General features: G+C 37.3%; 1 pseudogene; it reads left to right on the forward strand.

Annotated features, from left to right (window-relative positions):
• Positions 1 to 16,008: 16,008 nt before the first annotated feature.
• Positions 16,009 to 17,777, forward strand: LOC122451509 (annotated as a pseudogene).
• Positions 17,778 to 19,121: the final 1,344 nt, after the last annotated feature.

Below are 19,121 nucleotides of genomic sequence, written 5' to 3' on the forward strand. Positions count from 1 at the left end.
GAAATGCCAGATTGCCAGGGGAAATATCAATAACCTCAGATATGCAGATGACACCACCCTTATGGCAGAAAGTGAAGAGGAACTAAAGAGCCTCTTAATGAAGATGAGAGAGGAGGGTGAAAAACCTGGCTTAAAACTGAACATTCAAAAAAACTAAGATCATGGCATCTGGCCCCATCTCTTCATAGCAAATACATGGGGGAAAAGTGGAAACAGTGGCAGACTTTATTTTCTTGGGTTCCACAATCACTGCAGATGGTGACTGCAGCTCCTAAATTAAAAGACGCTTGTTCCTTGAAAGAAAAGCCGTGGCAAACCTACGGAGCATATTAAAAAGCAGAGACATCATGTTGGAGACAAAAGGCACATATAGTCAAAGCTATGGTTTATCCAGGAGTCATATACAGATGTGAGAATTGGATCATAAAGAAGGCTGAGCATTGACAAATTGATGCTTTCAAATTGTGGTGCTGGAGAAGACTCTTGATAGTCCCTTGGACAGCAAGGAGACCCAACCAGTCAATCCTAAAGAAAATCAGCCCTGTATATTCATTGGAAGGACTGATGTGGAAGATGAAGTTCCAAAACTGTGGCCACCTGATGCAAAGTACTGACTCACTGGAAAAGACTCTGATGCTGAGAAAGATTGAGGGCAAAGGGGGAGAGGGAGCCAACATAGAATGAGATGATTGGATGGCATCACTGACTCAATGAACAAGAGTTTGAGGAAACTCCAAGAAATAGTGAAGGACAGAAAAGCCTGGTGTTCACACTCCACAGATTTGCAGACTCAGACATAACTTAGCAACTGAAAAATAGCAACATATAGCTTTTATATTGACTGCATTAAGTGAATTCCTTGTCTTTGCTATGAACAATTCTTAAATAAGATACAGTAATATTTATTCAAAATATTGTAATGTAAAGAATATCATTACTAGTGTAAATTGATATGATCAATGTTAAGTGTGATTAATTATCAGTTGCCTTTTTTATACTAAGTTGGTACCCACCAGGCCCAAAGATGTTCAATAGTTGTACAAAGCTGAGTCCAGAGTTGATAAAATGAGCAATATAAGGGCAAATATTTATTGACAAAGAAATATTTATTGAGTTTCCATTATGTTCTGTGCATAGGAAATACAGATAAGCATGGTCCCTGACCTCATGGTTTTTATCATTTTGAGAGAGATGGGATGTATTTTAACATTCACATAAAAACTACAGTGCTATGAAGGTAAAGCACATGTGTGATGTGTGACAGGAAAATAGGGATAATGGATCTATATTTGGGAAATGCATGGTTCTCTTTGAGAAAATGGCACATCAGCTGAAGATAGATGTTGGCGAGACATAGTGGTGTAGGTGAAAGATAAACTGCACAACCCCATAGACAAGTACAGTCCATGCACAGACTTTCAGCCTGGAAGAGAGAAATCAAGGTTTACAAAAGGGAGAAAGAGAGACTACAGACAAAATGAAGAAAGAAGAGAAAGTCAGATAATTTAGAATCATTTAGATCTCATTAAAGCGTTCAGAGATTACTCTGTTAAAGGAGATTGCAAGTCACAAACTCAGTGTCCTACATTTCTAGACAGATTTTTTTTTAATGAGATTTGATCCCTGATAAGACTTCTCGGTGGCTCGGACGGTAAAGCGTCTGCCTATAACACAGGAGACCTGGTTTCAATCCCTGAGTCGGGAAGATCCCCTGGAGGAGGAAATGGCAACCTGCTCCAGTACTCTTGCCTGGAAAATCCCATGGACGGAGGAGCCTGGTAGGCTACAGTCCATGGGGTCGCAAAGACTGAGCGACTTCACTTTCTTTCTTTCGCTGATAAGAGTTTTTTTCTTTTTTTCTTTTCTTTTTTTTTTTTTTTTTTTGGCAAGAACTAGTGACGGTAGGAGAAGAAAAATGAAACTGACAGACAGGCTGTAACTACATGAAAGTTTGAAAGTCTCTCAGTCGTGGCCAACTTTTTGTGACCCCATGGACTGTGGCCTGCCAGCGTCCTCTGTCCATGGATTTCTCCAGGGCAGAATACTTGAGCAGGTCGCTGTTCCCTTCTCCAGGTGATCTTCCCAACCCAGGGACTGAACCCAGGTCTCTAGCATTGCAGACAGATACTTTACCATCTGAGGCACCAGGGAAGCCCAAGAACACTGGAGTGGGTAGCCTATCCCTTCTCCAGCGGATCTTCCCAATCCAGGAATCAAACCGGGGTCTCCTGCATTGCAGGTGGATTCTTTACCTGCTGAGCTACCAGGGAAGCCTGTAACCATATGAGGACCAAAGCAAATGTAGAAAAATATTTTTCATAGGACCATTTCATCAACACATTTTATTACTGCTACTGCCATTATGGTCAGGATCATGAACAAAATTCAGCATCCTCTAAGGAACCAATGTGCCACCAACAAAGTCAAGTACTTAAATAGGAGTGACATTAGAAGATTTGAGGGTGAATAAATGTAACATAGGCTTGCTATTACAATTTTTCATCTCTGCTTTTGGCATACCAAGAAGTGTGAAGTGGAAGCAGATATATACTATTTTTTACTACAATAAGAGAATGCTAGATTTTGGAGATACCATCAAAATATCTTTTTACATGTCTCATTTTGCAGGTAGGGAGGAACAAGAAGTGAAGTGACTTGCTCAAAGTCCATTGCAAGTGAATGGCAGTGCCAGGGTTAGAACTCAACTCTGACACCTAAACCTGGATGCAAGTATAATTTATTCTTATGTTTATGTACTTCTTTTTGTAGAGAGCTGATTTAACCATATTTCATTGCTCATCTTTAATTGTCTTACAAAAATTGTTCCTCTAGTTTATTATTTCTCTACCCTAATTCCAGATCTGAATGCCAATTTCTCCCTTTCTGATATATCAATGACACACATCACTTTTCTTTATTTATATGATAAAATATTTGAATATATATTATACAAATTGCTTTGTAAACAAAGTTAATTTTATGCAAAATTATTAGATTATTTTGAGTGGAGAGGAGAGGGGTTTTGGGGAAAATATCTAATATAGGTAGGAGAGAGTAAAATTCTCATTTGAGTTTCTACTCATTCATTGTACATGTATTTTGACTGTTAGACCAACATGTCCCAATTCTGTGCTAAGTAGCTGATATGTCTTCATTTATCTCCCTGGCAGAATGATTTCTGGCAATCCCTAGTCTATTTCATTGGCTTGAGTTTGCTCAAATATAAAATGAGGGGTTGTGACAGATGGTTGTGACATTTGTGGTTGTGACAGTGGTTTGCAGACTTTGTCCTATTGTTCTATTGATACTTGCTTTCTTGGTAGTGTCACCATTTCTTTTAAACATAACAGATTAAACACTGCCATCCCTTAGATATCACTGAGGAAGAGTGTTTCCCCAGTCCTGCAGAATTCTGTAATTAAGTCCCACTGGCCTTCAATGTCAAATTCCTTGGGGATTCTCTGTCCCTTTACCAGATCCCCAGGTTAGGATAACTTCTGTGGCCCTAGAGCTTTTTCAACAGTATGAGAATTTCTTTGGTATAATTATTCCTGTTTGTGGGTTGTCTTCTCAGTGACTCTATGGAAGAGTCCTCCTTCAAGAGGACTCTTGCTGCACATTGCACCTTTCAGGTCTGCTGCAGCCAGAACCCCTGTCCTTTTTCAACTGAACAAAATATTACTTCAGGAAAATTATTGCTTGGTGATACAGATGATAGCTTATACATACAGGGAACAGTGCCAATGAATTCGTGGTCTGAGAAGGAGATTTAACTCCAGGACCAAAGACAGGTCTCAGTCACTTGGAGCTTTGTGTAGACTTTTATTTAAAGTGAAGGTGACAGAAAAAGCTTCTGACATAGACATCAGAAGGGAGTAGGAGTGTACCCACCTCACTAGTTTAATAGAGCCATTATAAACTTCTCAACTGGCTGCTGAGAATAAATAAAAAGAATACCTCAAGTTTGTAAGAGTTCCACCAGACCCTTTCCCAAGGCATACATCCTGAGATAACTTTGGCACAAGATTAGCCAAGGAGAACAGGTTCTGGGCAATGTCTCTGGGTGAGGTATACTGTTGATGTGTAGTCAGGGGTACAAGTCTTGAGAAACAGGCAAGATTTCTTACAATTTTGTTTATTAACATAGAGTCTAAGAAAAGCATTTCCATGAGTAAGACATTGTGCTATGTATTCATTAGTTAAGGACCTAAGGAAAGGCCAATTATCGGGCAAGATATATTATTGCACAAAGCTTAAAGAAAACAAGAGTGAGAATGTTCACTCCTCCTTAAAGGGCCCTAAGTTTAATTCTCTCACAAACATGCATAAATCTTGGCAGTTGTGATTTTGCTAAAATGGAAGGTCCCACTTCTTGATCACTGATACTGATTGTGGCTGAGGTTATATCTATAGTTGAGAAAGGCTCCTTAAAGACATATTAGTAAGTGTGATGCTGTCTTTCACCAACCACTCATCACAACTTTCATTCTTTAGGGAAATATTTACTTTTCTGCTATTTTCTAAGCACTGTGCTGGGCACTAGTTCTGCAATTATACATAAGGTCTCTGCTTCCAGGAAGTACAACCTATAGATAAGAGGACAGACATACACCTGACTACTATACAATTAATATGAACAACTTTAATAAATTTTGAAGTTATTGAGGGTGTCCTGATGATGCAACTTAAGGAAGGAAAGAGATGAAGATGAACCCAGTGGGAACACTGAGCTGGACTTTGAAAGAAAAGAATTACTCAGTTTTCAAAAAAAAAGAAAGAAAGAAAGAAAAGATGGAAAGAGCTTAAAAGGCAGGGAAAACAGAGTATAGAAGAGATTGAAAGAGTGATATATAAATAATAATAATCTCAAGTGATTAGCAGGTTGATATTGGAACTGAAAATGATAGAAGACAAGTAAAAGTGGTAGCTTGATACAGATCATGAGAATCCTTGAATACCCTGTGAAAAGGCTGCAGAGATTATTATATAAATATTAGAAAGCTAGCTTCCTTTCTGATCATGTGCCCCTGTGATCATCAGTGGGAAGAAAGTGAAGGTCACAAGGACATAAGCATCTGGACAGAGGCTGTCAAACTACACCAACCACACTGCACCTGACCCAGCATCATTTATTAGAAAAAAAGGCATGATGCACTCTCCATTTCAATTTTCATTTGCACTAAAATGGATGACCTTTTTACATACTATGAATAATGTCTGTGCTGAAGGAGCTGTTATTAGGACAAACATTCATCATTTTAAGGTTACTCTTTCCCCAAAATCATGAGAACAATTTGTTGGCAAATTGGAAAATTCTTGCGCATTGGGCTGTTCTGCTCCCTTTTCGTCAGGAGGTGATCACTGATAGGAGAAAATGACAATGACTAGAAACAGAAAAAATGTGATTTATCATTTTTCTTAGCAATGTTCTCTCTGAGGAAGCTGTGCAATATAACATGAAGGGTCAGCATAAGAGCAGTTGATCAGTGTTCTAAATACAGCTTTATTATCAAATAATTGTCAATTTAAGTAATCTACTTACACTCCGTAAGGCTAAAGCCCCTCATCTTTAAAGTTCCTGGGATGCTATCTACAGGGCTTCCCTGGTGGCTCAGATGGTTAAAAAAAAATCTGTCCGCAATGCTAGAGACTCTGGTTCAATTGCTGGATGGGAAAGATCCTCTGGAGAAGGAAATAGCTACCCACTCCAGTATTCTTGTCTGGAGAATTCCATGGAAAAAGGAGCCTGTGGGCTACAGTCCTTGGCATCATGAAGAGTCAGAGACAGCTGAGTAACTAACACACGCACATTATCTACACCACCACCAGTTCTCATAACTTATTTGAACATAACAGCTGCATTCTGATTGCATTATCACTCAGATCGAAAACACTCTTTCAATTTAAACATACTCATTACCTGGACTATAATGAATGGTGATTTACTCATTTAAATTTAATAGAAATTGTAGATGAGATATCAGTCCAAATCAAAAGACATTCTTTAAGATTTTAAATTCCAATTCTCAGTTAGTCCACTGAGTGTTAACTGTGGTGAAGAGAACTTGCTCTGAGAAGAATCTAATAATGTGTAATCATGAAATCTGCTCAGTTCAGTTCAGTCGTTCAGTCATGTCCGACTCTTTGTTTGCGAGCCCATGCACTTCAGCATGCCAGGCCTCCCTGTCCATCACCAACTCTTGGAGTTGACTCAAACTCATGTCCATTGAGCCGGTGATGCCACCCAACCATCTCATCTTCAGTTGTCCCCTTCTCTTCTCACCTTCAAACTTTCCCAGTATCAGCGTCTTTTCCAATGAGTCAGCTCTTTGCATCAAGTGGTCACAGTATTGGAGTTTTAGCTTCAACATCAGTCCTTCCAGTGAACATTCAGGACTGATTTCCTTTAGGATGGACTGGTTGGATCTCCTTGTGATCCAAGGAATGCTCAACAGTCTTCTCTAACACCACAGTTCAAAAGCATCAATTCTTCAGCACTCAGCTTTCTTTGTAATCATGAAATAGATGCATTGAATTCAAGTTCAATTCATTTGTATTATATAAGCACTTATAGATTTCCTTGCATATGCTAGACACTGTGGAAAGTGTTAATAGTCACTGGAAAGTAGCAGAGGACTTTTCTGACCTCAAAGAGGCTACAGTCTAGTTTAAGGGGAGGAAACAAACATACAGAAGAAAAATAATGAGCCCAAGGCATTCAAGAATTCCAGAAAAATTCTGAAAAAACTTTTGGAACAATGGACTGGTTCCAAATTGGGAAAGGAGTACATTGTCACCCTGCTTATTTAACTTCTATGCAGGGTACACCATGTGAAATGCCAGACTGGATGAAGCACAAGCTGGAATCAAGATTACTGGGATAAATACCAACCTCAGGTATACAGATGACACCACCCTTATGGCAGAAAGTGAAGAGGAACTAAAGAGTCTCTTGATGAAGATGAAAGAGGAGAGTGAAAAAGATTATTAAAATTCAGCATTACAAAATGAAGATCGTGGCATCCAGCCCAATCACTTCATGCAAATAGATGGGGAATCAATGGAAACAGTGACAGACTTTATTTTCCTGGGCTCCAAAATCCCTGCAGATGGTGACCACAGTCATGCAATTAAAAACAATTGCTCCTTGGAAGAAGAGCTATAGCAAACCTAGAGAGCATATTACAAAGCAGAGACATTACTTGGCTGACAAAGTTCTGCATAGTCAAAGCTATGTTTTTGTTTTGTTTTTTTTCTGGTAGTCATGTACAGATGTAAGAGTTGGACCATTAAGAAAGATGAGCACTGAAGAATTGATACTTTTGAACTGTGGTGTTGGGGAAGACTGTTGGGAGTCCCTTGGGCAGCAAGGAGACCCAACCAGTCAATCCTAAAGGAAATCAGTCCTGAATATTCAGAAGGACTGATGCTGAAGCTCCAATACTTTGGCCACTTGATGTGAAGAACTGACTCATTGGAAAATACTCTGATGCTGGGAAAGCTTGATGGCAGGAGAAAGGGATGACAGAGGATGAGATTACTGACTCAATGGACATGAGTTTGAGCAAGCTCTGGGAGTTGATGATGGACAGGGAAGCCTGGCATGCTGTAGTCCATGGTGTCACAAAGAGTCGGACACAACTAAACGACTGAATTGAACTGAACTGAAGACCTATTATAAGGGTGCCCAGGAATTCAAGATAATAAAAGGCATCGATGAACAGAATTGTTTTGGAGTGTTTCCACTGAAAGTAATCACACCTTTTAATAAAACTTTCCAATAGCAGTAGTATTTTTATTTTGTTCATGCTAAAGCTAAAACTAGAACTGCATTTTGAATCCTGCATCTTTGTTTTAGATGTGGCTCTACATGTTCACATTGAGTGGCTTTTCCTTTCATTGCATTCTTCTGTCTTAACTACTGAATTATCTTCATAACCATCACCCCTACATTCTCTTTGTCTCCTCCAAGTCATTTTCCAAAACAAGAGCCAAAGTAGTGCTTTGAAAGTCCATTGTCTCTTTGATGAAAACTAACAAATCGTCTCTTAGTGCCTTGGGAATTTTCTGGTGCTCCAGTGGTTAGGACTGTGGGCTCTCACTGTGTAGGTCCGGGTTCAATCCCTGTTTGGGGAACTGAGGTCCTGCAAGCCTTGTGTTGATAGTTACTTCTAAATAATCACGTACTCTGGAACTCTCCTTCCTCATCTTGCCTTTACACACGCTTTACTGAAATTCTTCGGAAAGTTCAGAGATTCGGAGGTGCATGAGCCACTTGTTCTCCTTGCATGGTCCTGAAATAAACCTTTCTCTGTTTTAGATTCCAATGTGTTGGTTTGTTTGGCCTCACTGTGTGTCAGGCACACAAACTTGCATTCAGTAAAAATTGTTCTCCAGGCCTACAGAGTAGATGCAGAAGACAGCTGAACTCCTTTTTCCTACCTCCTAGGTTTCATTTTCTGTTTCCTAGACTTTAATTTTGATTATATTTTTCTTTATGGTTTATTTTCTTGTTTTTCATGGCCTATATTTTCCAGTTTATTTCTTAGGTTAAAAAGTTAGTACCATAGCAGAGTGAATGTTGATGACACCCCTCAACACTTGTTTTCAGGTTTTTGTTTTATTTTCTTCCAGTTCTATTGAAATATAGTTGATATATAATACTATTTAAGATATACAATGTAATAATTTGACTTACATACATCATGAATGATTATCACAATAAGTTTAGTGAACATCCCTCATCTTTTATAGATAAAAAATTTAACTTTAAAATATATTTTGCTACAAGTTGTGTCACAGAGTGTTCCACCTATGTTCTCTTCTAAGAATTTTATAACCTCAGGTCTTACATTTAGGTCTTTAAAACATTTGGAATTTATTTGTGTATATAATATAGTGTGTGGATATGTTCAAATCTCATTTTATATGTGATTATCTAGTACCCTCAGTACCACTTGTTGAAGAAACTTTCTTTTCTCCATTGCATTCTTCCTTTGTAATAAACTAATTGATCCTACGTGGGGGACTTTATTGCTGGACTTTTTTTGCTGTTTCATCAATATACACTTCTGTTTTGTGTCAATACCATGCTGTTGAATTACTGCAGCTTTGTAGTATAGTCTGAAGTCCAGGAGAGTCATACCTCTAGCTTTGTTCCTTTCTTCTCAGAATTGCCTTGAAATTCAGGGTCTTTTGTGGTTTCATTAAAATTTAGAATTATTAGTTTTAGTTCTGTGGAAAATGTCCTAGGTATTTTGCTATAGATTCCATTAAATATGAAAATTGATTTGGGGAACACAGTTGTTTTAATAATATTAATTCTTCCAATCAAATAGCATGGGACACATTTCCATTCAATCTTCTAATGCAGAAGTAATAAAATTTTAAAAAATGGGACCTAATTAAATTTGAAAGCTTTTGGATAACAAAGGAAATCATGGACATAATGAAAAAAGCAACCTGCTTTTTCATCATGGGAGAAAATATTTGCAAGTGATGCCACTGATAAGAAGTTAATATTCCAAATACACAAGCAGCTCATACAACTCAATAGCAATTCATAAATATGGGCAAAAGACTTGAATGAACACTTTCTCAAAGAAGACATACGGGTGGCTAAAGACACATGAAAAGATGATTAACATCACTGCTTATAAAGAAAATGCAAATCAAAATCATAATGAGGTATCACCTCACATCTGTCATAATTGTTATCATCAGAAAGTCTATAAAGAACAAATGTTAGAGAAAATGTCGAGAAAAGAGGACACTTGTACACTCTGTACTGTCAATGGGAATGCAAACTGATGCAACCATTATGGAAAACAGTATGGAGTCTCCTTTAAAAACTAAATATAGAACTGCCATATGATCCTGCATTCCACTCCGTGGTATATACCTAGAAAAAAGTGAAAACACTAAATTGAAAAGATACATGCACCCCAGTGTTCACAAAAGCACTATTTACAGTAGCCAAGACATGGAAGCAACCCAAATGCCCATCAACAGATGATTAGATTAAGAATATTTTATATATATATATATGCATGTGTGCTAAGTTGCTTCAGTTGTGTCTGTTTCTTTGCAATCCCATGGACTGTAGCCCACCAGGCTCCTCTGTCCATGGAATTCTCCAGGCAAGAATACTGGAGTAGGTTGCCTTGCCCTTCTCCAGGGGATCTTCACAACCTAAGTATGGAACCTGCATCTCTTTCTTACATCTCCTACATTGGCAAGTAGGTTCTTTACCAGTAACACCACCTGGGAAGCCCAATATACACATATATAACATACAAAATATATGTACATAACATATATATATATATATATATATATATATATATATATATATATATATATATACTGTACAGTATATACTGTAAAAATATTACTCAGCCACCAAAAGAAGGAAATACTACCATTTGAAGCAACCTGCATAGACCTAGAGAATATCATCCTTAGTGAAGTAAAAGATGAATACTACATATCTCTATGTTGAATCTAAAAATTAATACAAATGAATGTGTGTACAAAACAGAAACAAACTCACAGCTATGGAAAAAAAAATAATTGTAATTACCAAAGAGGAGAGAGAAGCAGATAGGGACAAATTAGGCATATGAGAGTAACAGAAACAAGCCACTATATACAAAATAGACAAGCAACTAGAATATACTGTGTAACACAGGTATAATAATTATATGTAATAATCTATAATGGAATATAATCTGCAAAAACAGAGTCACTATGTTTGCTGTATAATATTATAAATCAACCATACTTCAATAAAATAAATAAAAACAATTTTAATTTTAAAAATTAAAAAATTAAGTGATGGGGTAACATGAAAATAATTTAATTAGAAATAAAAATATATTTTTTGTGATGGGAACTTGTAGGATTTACTGTCTTAACAATGTTCATATATAACATAGAGCAGTGCTAATTACATTTATTATGCTGCACATTACATCCCTAGTACTTATTTATGTTGTGATAGGAAGTTTGTATCTTTTAACTACTTCCAGTCAATTCACCTTCACCCCTCACCCCACCTCTGGCAATCACAAAACTACTATCTTTTGCTATGAGTTTGCTTTTTAAGCACAATTGACCTGTGACAGTAGTTTAGTTCCTGGCACACAGCATAATGATATGATATTTCTATACATTTCAAAATGGTCACCACAATAAATCTACTTATCTTCTGTCATCAAATAAAAAATACTTTAAAACTACATTCCCCACACAGTACATATCATGCCCATAAGTTAATTATTTGAGAGTGAAAGTTTGTATCTCTTAATCTCCTTCATGTTTTTCTCTCATCTCCCTCTGGCACCACTCGTTTGTTCTCTGTATTGATGACTATATTTCTGTTTAACTGTGTTTGTTCATTTGTCTTGTTTTTTAGATTCCACATATAAGAAATCATAAGGTATGATCACTATGTCTTTATCTGACCTGTTTCACTTAGCATATTACCCTCTAGGTCCATCAATATTGTTGCAAATGACAATATTTCATCCTGTTTTAATATTCCCATTGTATTTAACATATTTCATCTTATTTTTCCATTTATCTCTTGTGGCTACTTAGATTACTTCCAAATCTTTACATGGCAAATAAAGCTGCAATGAACATAGAAGTGCATGTATTTTTTTAAATTAGTGTTTTAATTTTCTTTGTATAAATACCCAACAATGAAACTGTTGTATCATATGGTAGTTCTTTTTTTTGATTTTTTGAGAACTCTCCATACTGTTTTGCAAAGTGACTGCACCAATTTAAATTCTTACCAACAGTGCATGAGAATTCCCTTTTCTTCGCATCCTCACCAAAGCCTATTATTTGTTGAGTTTTTAATAATAGTCATTCTGACAGGTGTGAGGTGATATCTTCAATGTGATTTTTGTTTCCATTTCCTTGATAATAAGTGATGTTGATCATCTTTTCATTTGCTTATTGGGTATCTGCAGGTCTATTCTGGGGAAAAGAAATGTTTATTCAGATCCTCTTCTCATTATTTAAATTGGGTCATTTGGATTGTTTTTTGCATATTGCTTTTGTTAATTTCTCACTTTATGTTCTTTTATTTTAATATTTGCTTTATGCACTTAGGTGCTCCTATGATGAGTGTATATATATTTACAGCCATTATATATTTTTTAATTGATATTTCGATCATTGTTCAATGTCCCTCTTTGTCTCTTGTTACAATTTGTTTTAGTTCTATCTTGACTGACATAAGTATTTTTACCCTCCCGTTTTTTTTCTCTTTTTGCTCTCACTTTTTTCTTTTCCATTTACATTTAATATCATTTTTCCATTCCCTTGTTTTCAATCTGTATGTTTCTTTAAATCTGAATTTCTTGTAAGCAGTATATATATAGTTGTTTTTTTTAATATACAATTGCTTTTTATTTTATTTATTTATTTTAATTGGAGGCCAGTTACTCATTCAACCACTCTATTGTCTTTTGATTGGAGAATTTAGATTCTACATTAAATATTTATAGCTATGTACTAATTTCCATTTTGTTCATTGTTTTCTGGTTGTTTTAGTAGTTGCTTTTTTGTCTTTCTCCTTTTGTAGTTCTCTCCCCCTTGTGATTTTTAAGTTTTGGTTGCACCATGTAACAGTGAGATCTTAGTTCCCCAAGCAGGGACAGAACCTGGCCCCCAGCAGTGAGAGCATGGAGACCTAACCATTGGTTTGGAGCATAAGAAATTACCTGCCTTTTTCATTGATGACTATCTTTAGTTTTATGTTTGAATTCCTTTCTCTTTTTAGCATGTGCATCTATTATAAACTTTGGGTTGTTTTTACCATGAGGTTTAAATATAGATACAGATTAAATAAATAGATGGGCTTCCCTGGTGACTCAGACAGTGAAGAATCTGCCTGTAATGTGGGAGACCTGGTTTCAATCTCTGGTCTGGGAACACTCCCTGTAGGAGAACATGACAACCCACTCCAGTATTCTTGCCTAGAGAATCCCCACGGACAGAGGAGCTTGGCGGACTACAGTCCTTAGGATTATAAAGAAAATTTGGAAAACTCAGCACAGGCCATAGGACTGGAAAAGGTCACTTTTCATTCCAATCCCAAAGAAAGGCACTGCCAAAGAATGTTCAAACTATTGCCCAGTTCTGCTCATTTCACATGCAACTAAAATAATGCTCAAAATTCTCCAAGCTAGACTTCAACAGTACATGAATCAAGAACTTCCAGATATTCATGCTTGATTTAGACAAGCCAGAGGAAGCAGAGATCAAATTGTCAACATCCATTGGATCAAAGAAAAAGCAAAAGAATTCCAGAAAAATATCTACTTTTGCTTCATTGACAATGCTAAAGACTTTGACTATGTGGATCACAAAATAAACCATGGAAAATTCTTCAAGAGATGGGATTATCAGACTACCTTACAAGCCTCATGTAAAAATGTGTATGCAGGTCAAGAAGCAACACTTAGAACTGGACATGGAACAATAAACTGGTTCCAAATTGGGAAAGAAGTATGTCAAGGCTGTATATTGATACCCTGATACACCTCTATACAGAGTACACCATGGCAAATGCCAGGCTGGTTGAAGCACAAGCTAGAATCAAGATTGCCAGGAAAAATATCAATAACCTCAGAAGTGAAGATGAGACCACACTTATGGCAGAAAGAAAAGAGGAACTAAAAAGCTGCTTGATGAAAGTAAAAGAGGAGAGTGAAAAAGCTGGATTAAAATTCAGAATTCAAAAAACTAGGACCAGGGCATCCAATCCCATCACTTCAAGGCAAGTAGATGGGGAAAGAATGGAAACAGTGACAAACTTTATTTTCTTGGGCTCCAAAATCACGGCAGATGGTTGCTGCAGTCATGAAATTAAAAGATACTTGTTCCTTGGAAGAAAAACTATGATCGACCTAAAGAGCATATTAAAAAGCAGACACATTGCCAACAAAGTTTCATATAGTCAAAGCTATGGTTTTTCCAGTAGTCGTGTGTAGATTTGAGAGTTGAACCAGTAAGAAGGCTGAGCACTGAAGAACTGATGTTTATGAACCTTGGTGTGGGAGAGACCCTTGGGAGTCCTTTGGACTGCAAGGAGATAAAACCAGTCAATTCTAAAGGAAATCAATCCTGAATATACATTGGAAGAACTGAAGCTGAAGCTGAAGCTCCAGTACTTTGGCCACCTGATGGGAAGAGCTGACTCATTAGAAAAGACCTGATGCTGGGAAAGATTAAAGGCAGGAGGAAAAGTGGACAGCAGAGGATGAGATGGCTGGATGGCATCACTGACGTAACGGACATGAGTTTGAGCAAGCTCTGGGAGATGCTGAGGGGCAGGAAAGCCAAGAGAATGTGCTGGTCATAGAAAACACATTTTTCGAACAACACAAAAGAAGACACTACACAAGGACATTACCAGATGATCAATAGAGAAGCCAGATTGATTATATTTTTTTTTTTGCAGCCAGTGATGGAGAAGCTCTATACAGTCATCAAGAACAAAATCGGGAGCTGACTGTGCCTCAGATCATGAACTGCTTATTGCCAAATTCAAATTTAAATTGAAGTAAGTAGGGAAAACCACTAGGCCATTCAGGAATAACCTAAATCAAATCCCTTATGATTATACAGTGGAAGTGACAAATAGATTCAAGGGATTAGATTTGATAGAGAGTGCCTGAAGAACTAAGAACAGAGGTTTGTGACATTGTACAGGAGACAGGGATCAAGACCATTGCCAAGAAAAAGAAATGCAAAATGGCAATATGGTTGTCTGAGGAGGTCTTAGCAGTAGCTGAGGAAAGAAGAGAAGCAAAAAGCAAAGGAGAAAGGGGAAGATATACCCATTTGAATGCAGATTTCCAAAGAATAGCAAGGAGAGATAAGAACGCAGTCTTCAGTGATCAATGAAAAGAAATAGAGGAAAACAACAGAATGGGAAAGATGATAAATCTATTCAAGAAAGTTACAAATACAAAGGAAATATTTCATACAAAGATGGGAACAATTAATGACAGAAATGTTATGGACCTAACAAAAGCAGAAGATATTAAGAAGAGGTGGCAAGAATACACAGAAGAACTATGCAAAGAAGATCTTCATAACACAGATAATCACGATGGTGTGATCACTCACCTAGAGCCAGACATCCTGGAATGCAAAGTCAAGCGGGCCTTAAGAAGTATCACTACGAACAAAGCTAGAGCAGGTGATTGAATTCCAGTTGAGGTATTTCAAATGTTAAAAGGTGATGCTGTGAAAGTGCTGCACTCAGTATGCCAGCAAATTTGGAAAACTCAGCAGTGGCCACAGGACTGGAAAATGTCAGTTTTCATTCCAATCCCAAAAAAAGACAATGCCAAAGAATGCTCAAACTACTGCACAATTGCATTCATCTCACACACTAGTAAAGTAATGCTCAAAATTCTCCAAGCCAAATTTCAACAATACGTGAACCATGAACTTCCAGATGTTCAAGTTGGTTTTAGAAAAGGCAGAGGAGCCAGAGGTTAAATTGCCAACATCTGCTCTATCATCAAAAAAGCAAGAAAGTTCCAGAAAAATATCCACTTCTGCTTTATTGACTATGCCAAAACATTTGACTGTGTGGATCACAATAAACTGTGGAAAATTCTGAAAGAGATGGGATTACCTGACCACCTGACCTGCCTCCTGAGAAATCTGTATGCAGGTCAAGAAGCAATAGTTAGAACTGGACATGGAACAACAGGTTAGCTCCAAATCAGGGAAGGAGTATGTCAAGGCTGCATATTGTCACCCTGCTTATTTAACTTCTATGCAGAGTACATCATGAGAAATGCCAGGCTGGATGAAGCACAATGTGGAATCAAGATTGCCAGGAGAAATATCAATAACCTCAAATATGCAGATGACATTAAAATATCAATAATCTCAGATATGCAGATGGTCTTAGGCAGAAAGCAAAGAAAAACTAAAGAGCTTAGTCCGGGTTTGCCTGAGTTCCGGTCCACCATGGGGAAGGTGAATGTGGCCAAGTTGCTACATGAGCCGGGATGACTTCAGGGTCCTGACAGCGGTTGAAATGGGCATGAAGAACCATGAAATTGTTCCCTGCAGTTTGGTTGCTTCTATAGCCAGCCTTAAACATGGCGGTTGTAATTAAGTCTTAAGAGAACTAGTAAAACATAAACTCATATCTTGGGAGCGAACCAAGTGTCCAGGGCTATCGGTTGACAAATGCAGGCTATGATTACCTAGCTTTGAAAACATTGTCTTCTAGACAGATGGTTGAGTCTGTTGGAAACCAGATGGGTGTTGGCAAAGAATCTGATATTTACATTGTTGCAAATGAAGAAGGGCAGCAGTTTGCATTAAAGCTTCACAGACTGGGAAGAACCTCCTTTCAAAATCTGAAAAACAAGCGTAATTACCATAAACACAGGCACAACATATCTTGGCTTTATTTATCTCGTCTCTCTGCCATGAAAGAATTTGCTTATATGAAGGCATTGTATGAAAGGAAATTTCCAGTTCCAGAGCCAATTGATTATAATCGCCATGCAGTGGTCATGGAACTCATAAATGGCTATCCTCTATGTCAAATACACCATGTTGAAGATCCTGCATCAGTATATGATGAAGCTATGGAACTAATTGTTAAACTTGCAAATCATGGACTGATTCATGGAGATTTCAATGAATTCAATCTAATTTTGGATAAAGATGACCACATTACCATGATCGATTTTCCACAAATGGTTTCAACTTCTCATCCCAATGCTGAATGGTATTTTGACAGAGATGTGAAATGCATTAGAGATTTCTTCATGAAACGTTTCAGCTATGAAAGTGAGCTTTTCCCAACCTTTAGTGATATAAGGAGGGAGGACTCTTAACGTAGAGGTTTCTGCCAGTGGCTACACAAAGGAGATGTAGACAGATGATGAACTACTTCATCCAGCAGGTCCAGCTGATAAAAATATTGAAACAGAGGAGAGACCTCAATTCTCACATTCTGATGAAGAGATGTCAGAAGGAGTCAAGGATTGTAGATCAGAAAATGAAAGTGGATGGAACTCTGTAGGTGAATCAGTTGACTGCTGTTGCGGATCATTCGAAAACCTTGAGCAAATAAAGGAAGGTAGTTTGTCAGAGGACAATGATGATGCACACAATTTCGAAATGACTGAATTCAGTCAAGCTTTAGAAGAAATAGAAGGGCAGGTTGTTGAAAACAGTTCTGTAACTGAGTATTCTGGGAAGAACAACAGACGTGAACATGATGGCAGGCAAGATGGTGAGACAGATCAAGGTGGAATCCTCGTGGGCCCTGAGGAGGCTGAAGATGAGTGCCCTCATCTGATTGCCTTGTCATCGTTGAACAAAGAATTCAGGCCTTTCAGAGATGAAGAAAATATGGAAGATACTAATCGACATAGAACAAGAACTCTGAGTGTCACTTCTGTGGGCAGTGTTTTAAGCTGTTCAATTCCTCCGGAATTGGTGAAACAGAAGGTGAAACGTCAGTTGACAAAACAACAAAAATCAGCTGTGAGACGATGGTTACAGAAGGGAGAAGTGAATATATTCACCAAGCAATGGCGAGAAAACATGCGAAATATTAAATCAAGTTTGGAAGCAGCTAGCTTTTGGGGAGAGTAATATATTTAAGACCTTGACTGTATTGCACAAAGTTACTGTGATCCCTTTTAAAGCCACCTTTAGTATTTTTTGGACCAAGGCAGATATATAATTAGGTAAATAAACCCTCTTTCGTCGATTAAAAAAAAAAAAGAAAAGAAAAGAAAGTGAAAGAGGAGAGTGAAAAAGTTGATTTAAAGCTCAACATTCAGAAAACCAAGATCATGGCAACTGGTCCAATCTCTTCATGGCAAATAGATCAGGAAATAATTGAAACAGTGAGAGACTTTATTTTGGGGGGCTCCAAAATCACTGCAGATGGTGACTGCAGCCATATAATTAAAAGATGCATTCTCCTTGGAAGGAAAGCTATGATCAATCTAGATAGCATAATAAAAAGCAGAGACATCGCTTTGCCAACAAATATCCATCTAGTCAAAGCTATGGTTTTCCCAGTAGTCATGTATGGATGTGAGAGTTGGACTATAGAGAAAGCTGAGCACCAAAGAATTGATGCTTTTGAACTGTGGTGTTGGAGAAGACTGTTGAGAGTCCCTTGGACTGCAAAGAGATCCAACCAGTCTATCCTAAAGGAAACCAGTCCTTAATATTCATTGTAAGGACTGATGTTGAAGCTGAAACTCCAATACTTTGACCACCTGATATGAAGAACTGACTCATTTGAAAAGACCCTGAAACTGGGAAAGATTGAAGGCAGGACGAGAAGGGGATGGCATCACGGACTCAATGGACATGAGTTTGAGTAAGTTCTCAAATTTGGTGATGGATAGCAAAACCTGGCATGCTGCAGTCCATTAAAAATAGATAGATGGTAGTTAGATAGATAGATAATGATTTTTTTTTTAATTTTTCTTATCTCTTAAGTTCATATACATTTTAAAAATCTTGGATTTTACCTCTTCCCATATGTTTACTCTTTTGACATATTTTGCAATTTTGTTTTCTGTATCCCTTACCTAATTATTATAGACATTGATTATCTTTACTACTTTTGACTTTTAATCTTCCTAATAACCTTATAAGTGGTTGATATGCTACCCTTACTGTATATTTGCTTTTATGAATGGGATTTTCCTTTCAAAAATTTGTGTTTCTACTTGTGACCTTTTCTTTTCCAGTTATAAATGTCTTTTTTTTTTTTTTGTAAAGCTGGTTGCATGGCAATGAAATTTTGCAGCTTTAATTTTCTGTAAAATTCTTGATCTCTCCTTCAAATTCAAATGATAGCCTTGCTGAGTAACATATTCTTCATTGTATATTTTAGGACGTTTTTGTTTGTTTTCATGTGTTTGTTTGTGTTTCTTGTGTTTGCTTTCATCCCTCTAGATATATCATGTTAGTCCCTTCTGGCCTATAGGTTTTCTGTTGAAAATTCAGCTAATAACATTATGGATATTCCTCTATATGCATCTTGCTTCTTATCCCTTGTTGCTTTTAAGAATTTCCCAATATCTTTTTTTTTT

This window comes from Cervus canadensis, chromosome 1, assembly GCF_019320065.1.
Source record: "Cervus canadensis isolate Bull #8, Minnesota chromosome 1, ASM1932006v1, whole genome shotgun sequence".
Classification (NCBI taxonomy): Eukaryota; Metazoa; Chordata; class Mammalia; order Artiodactyla; family Cervidae; genus Cervus; species Cervus canadensis.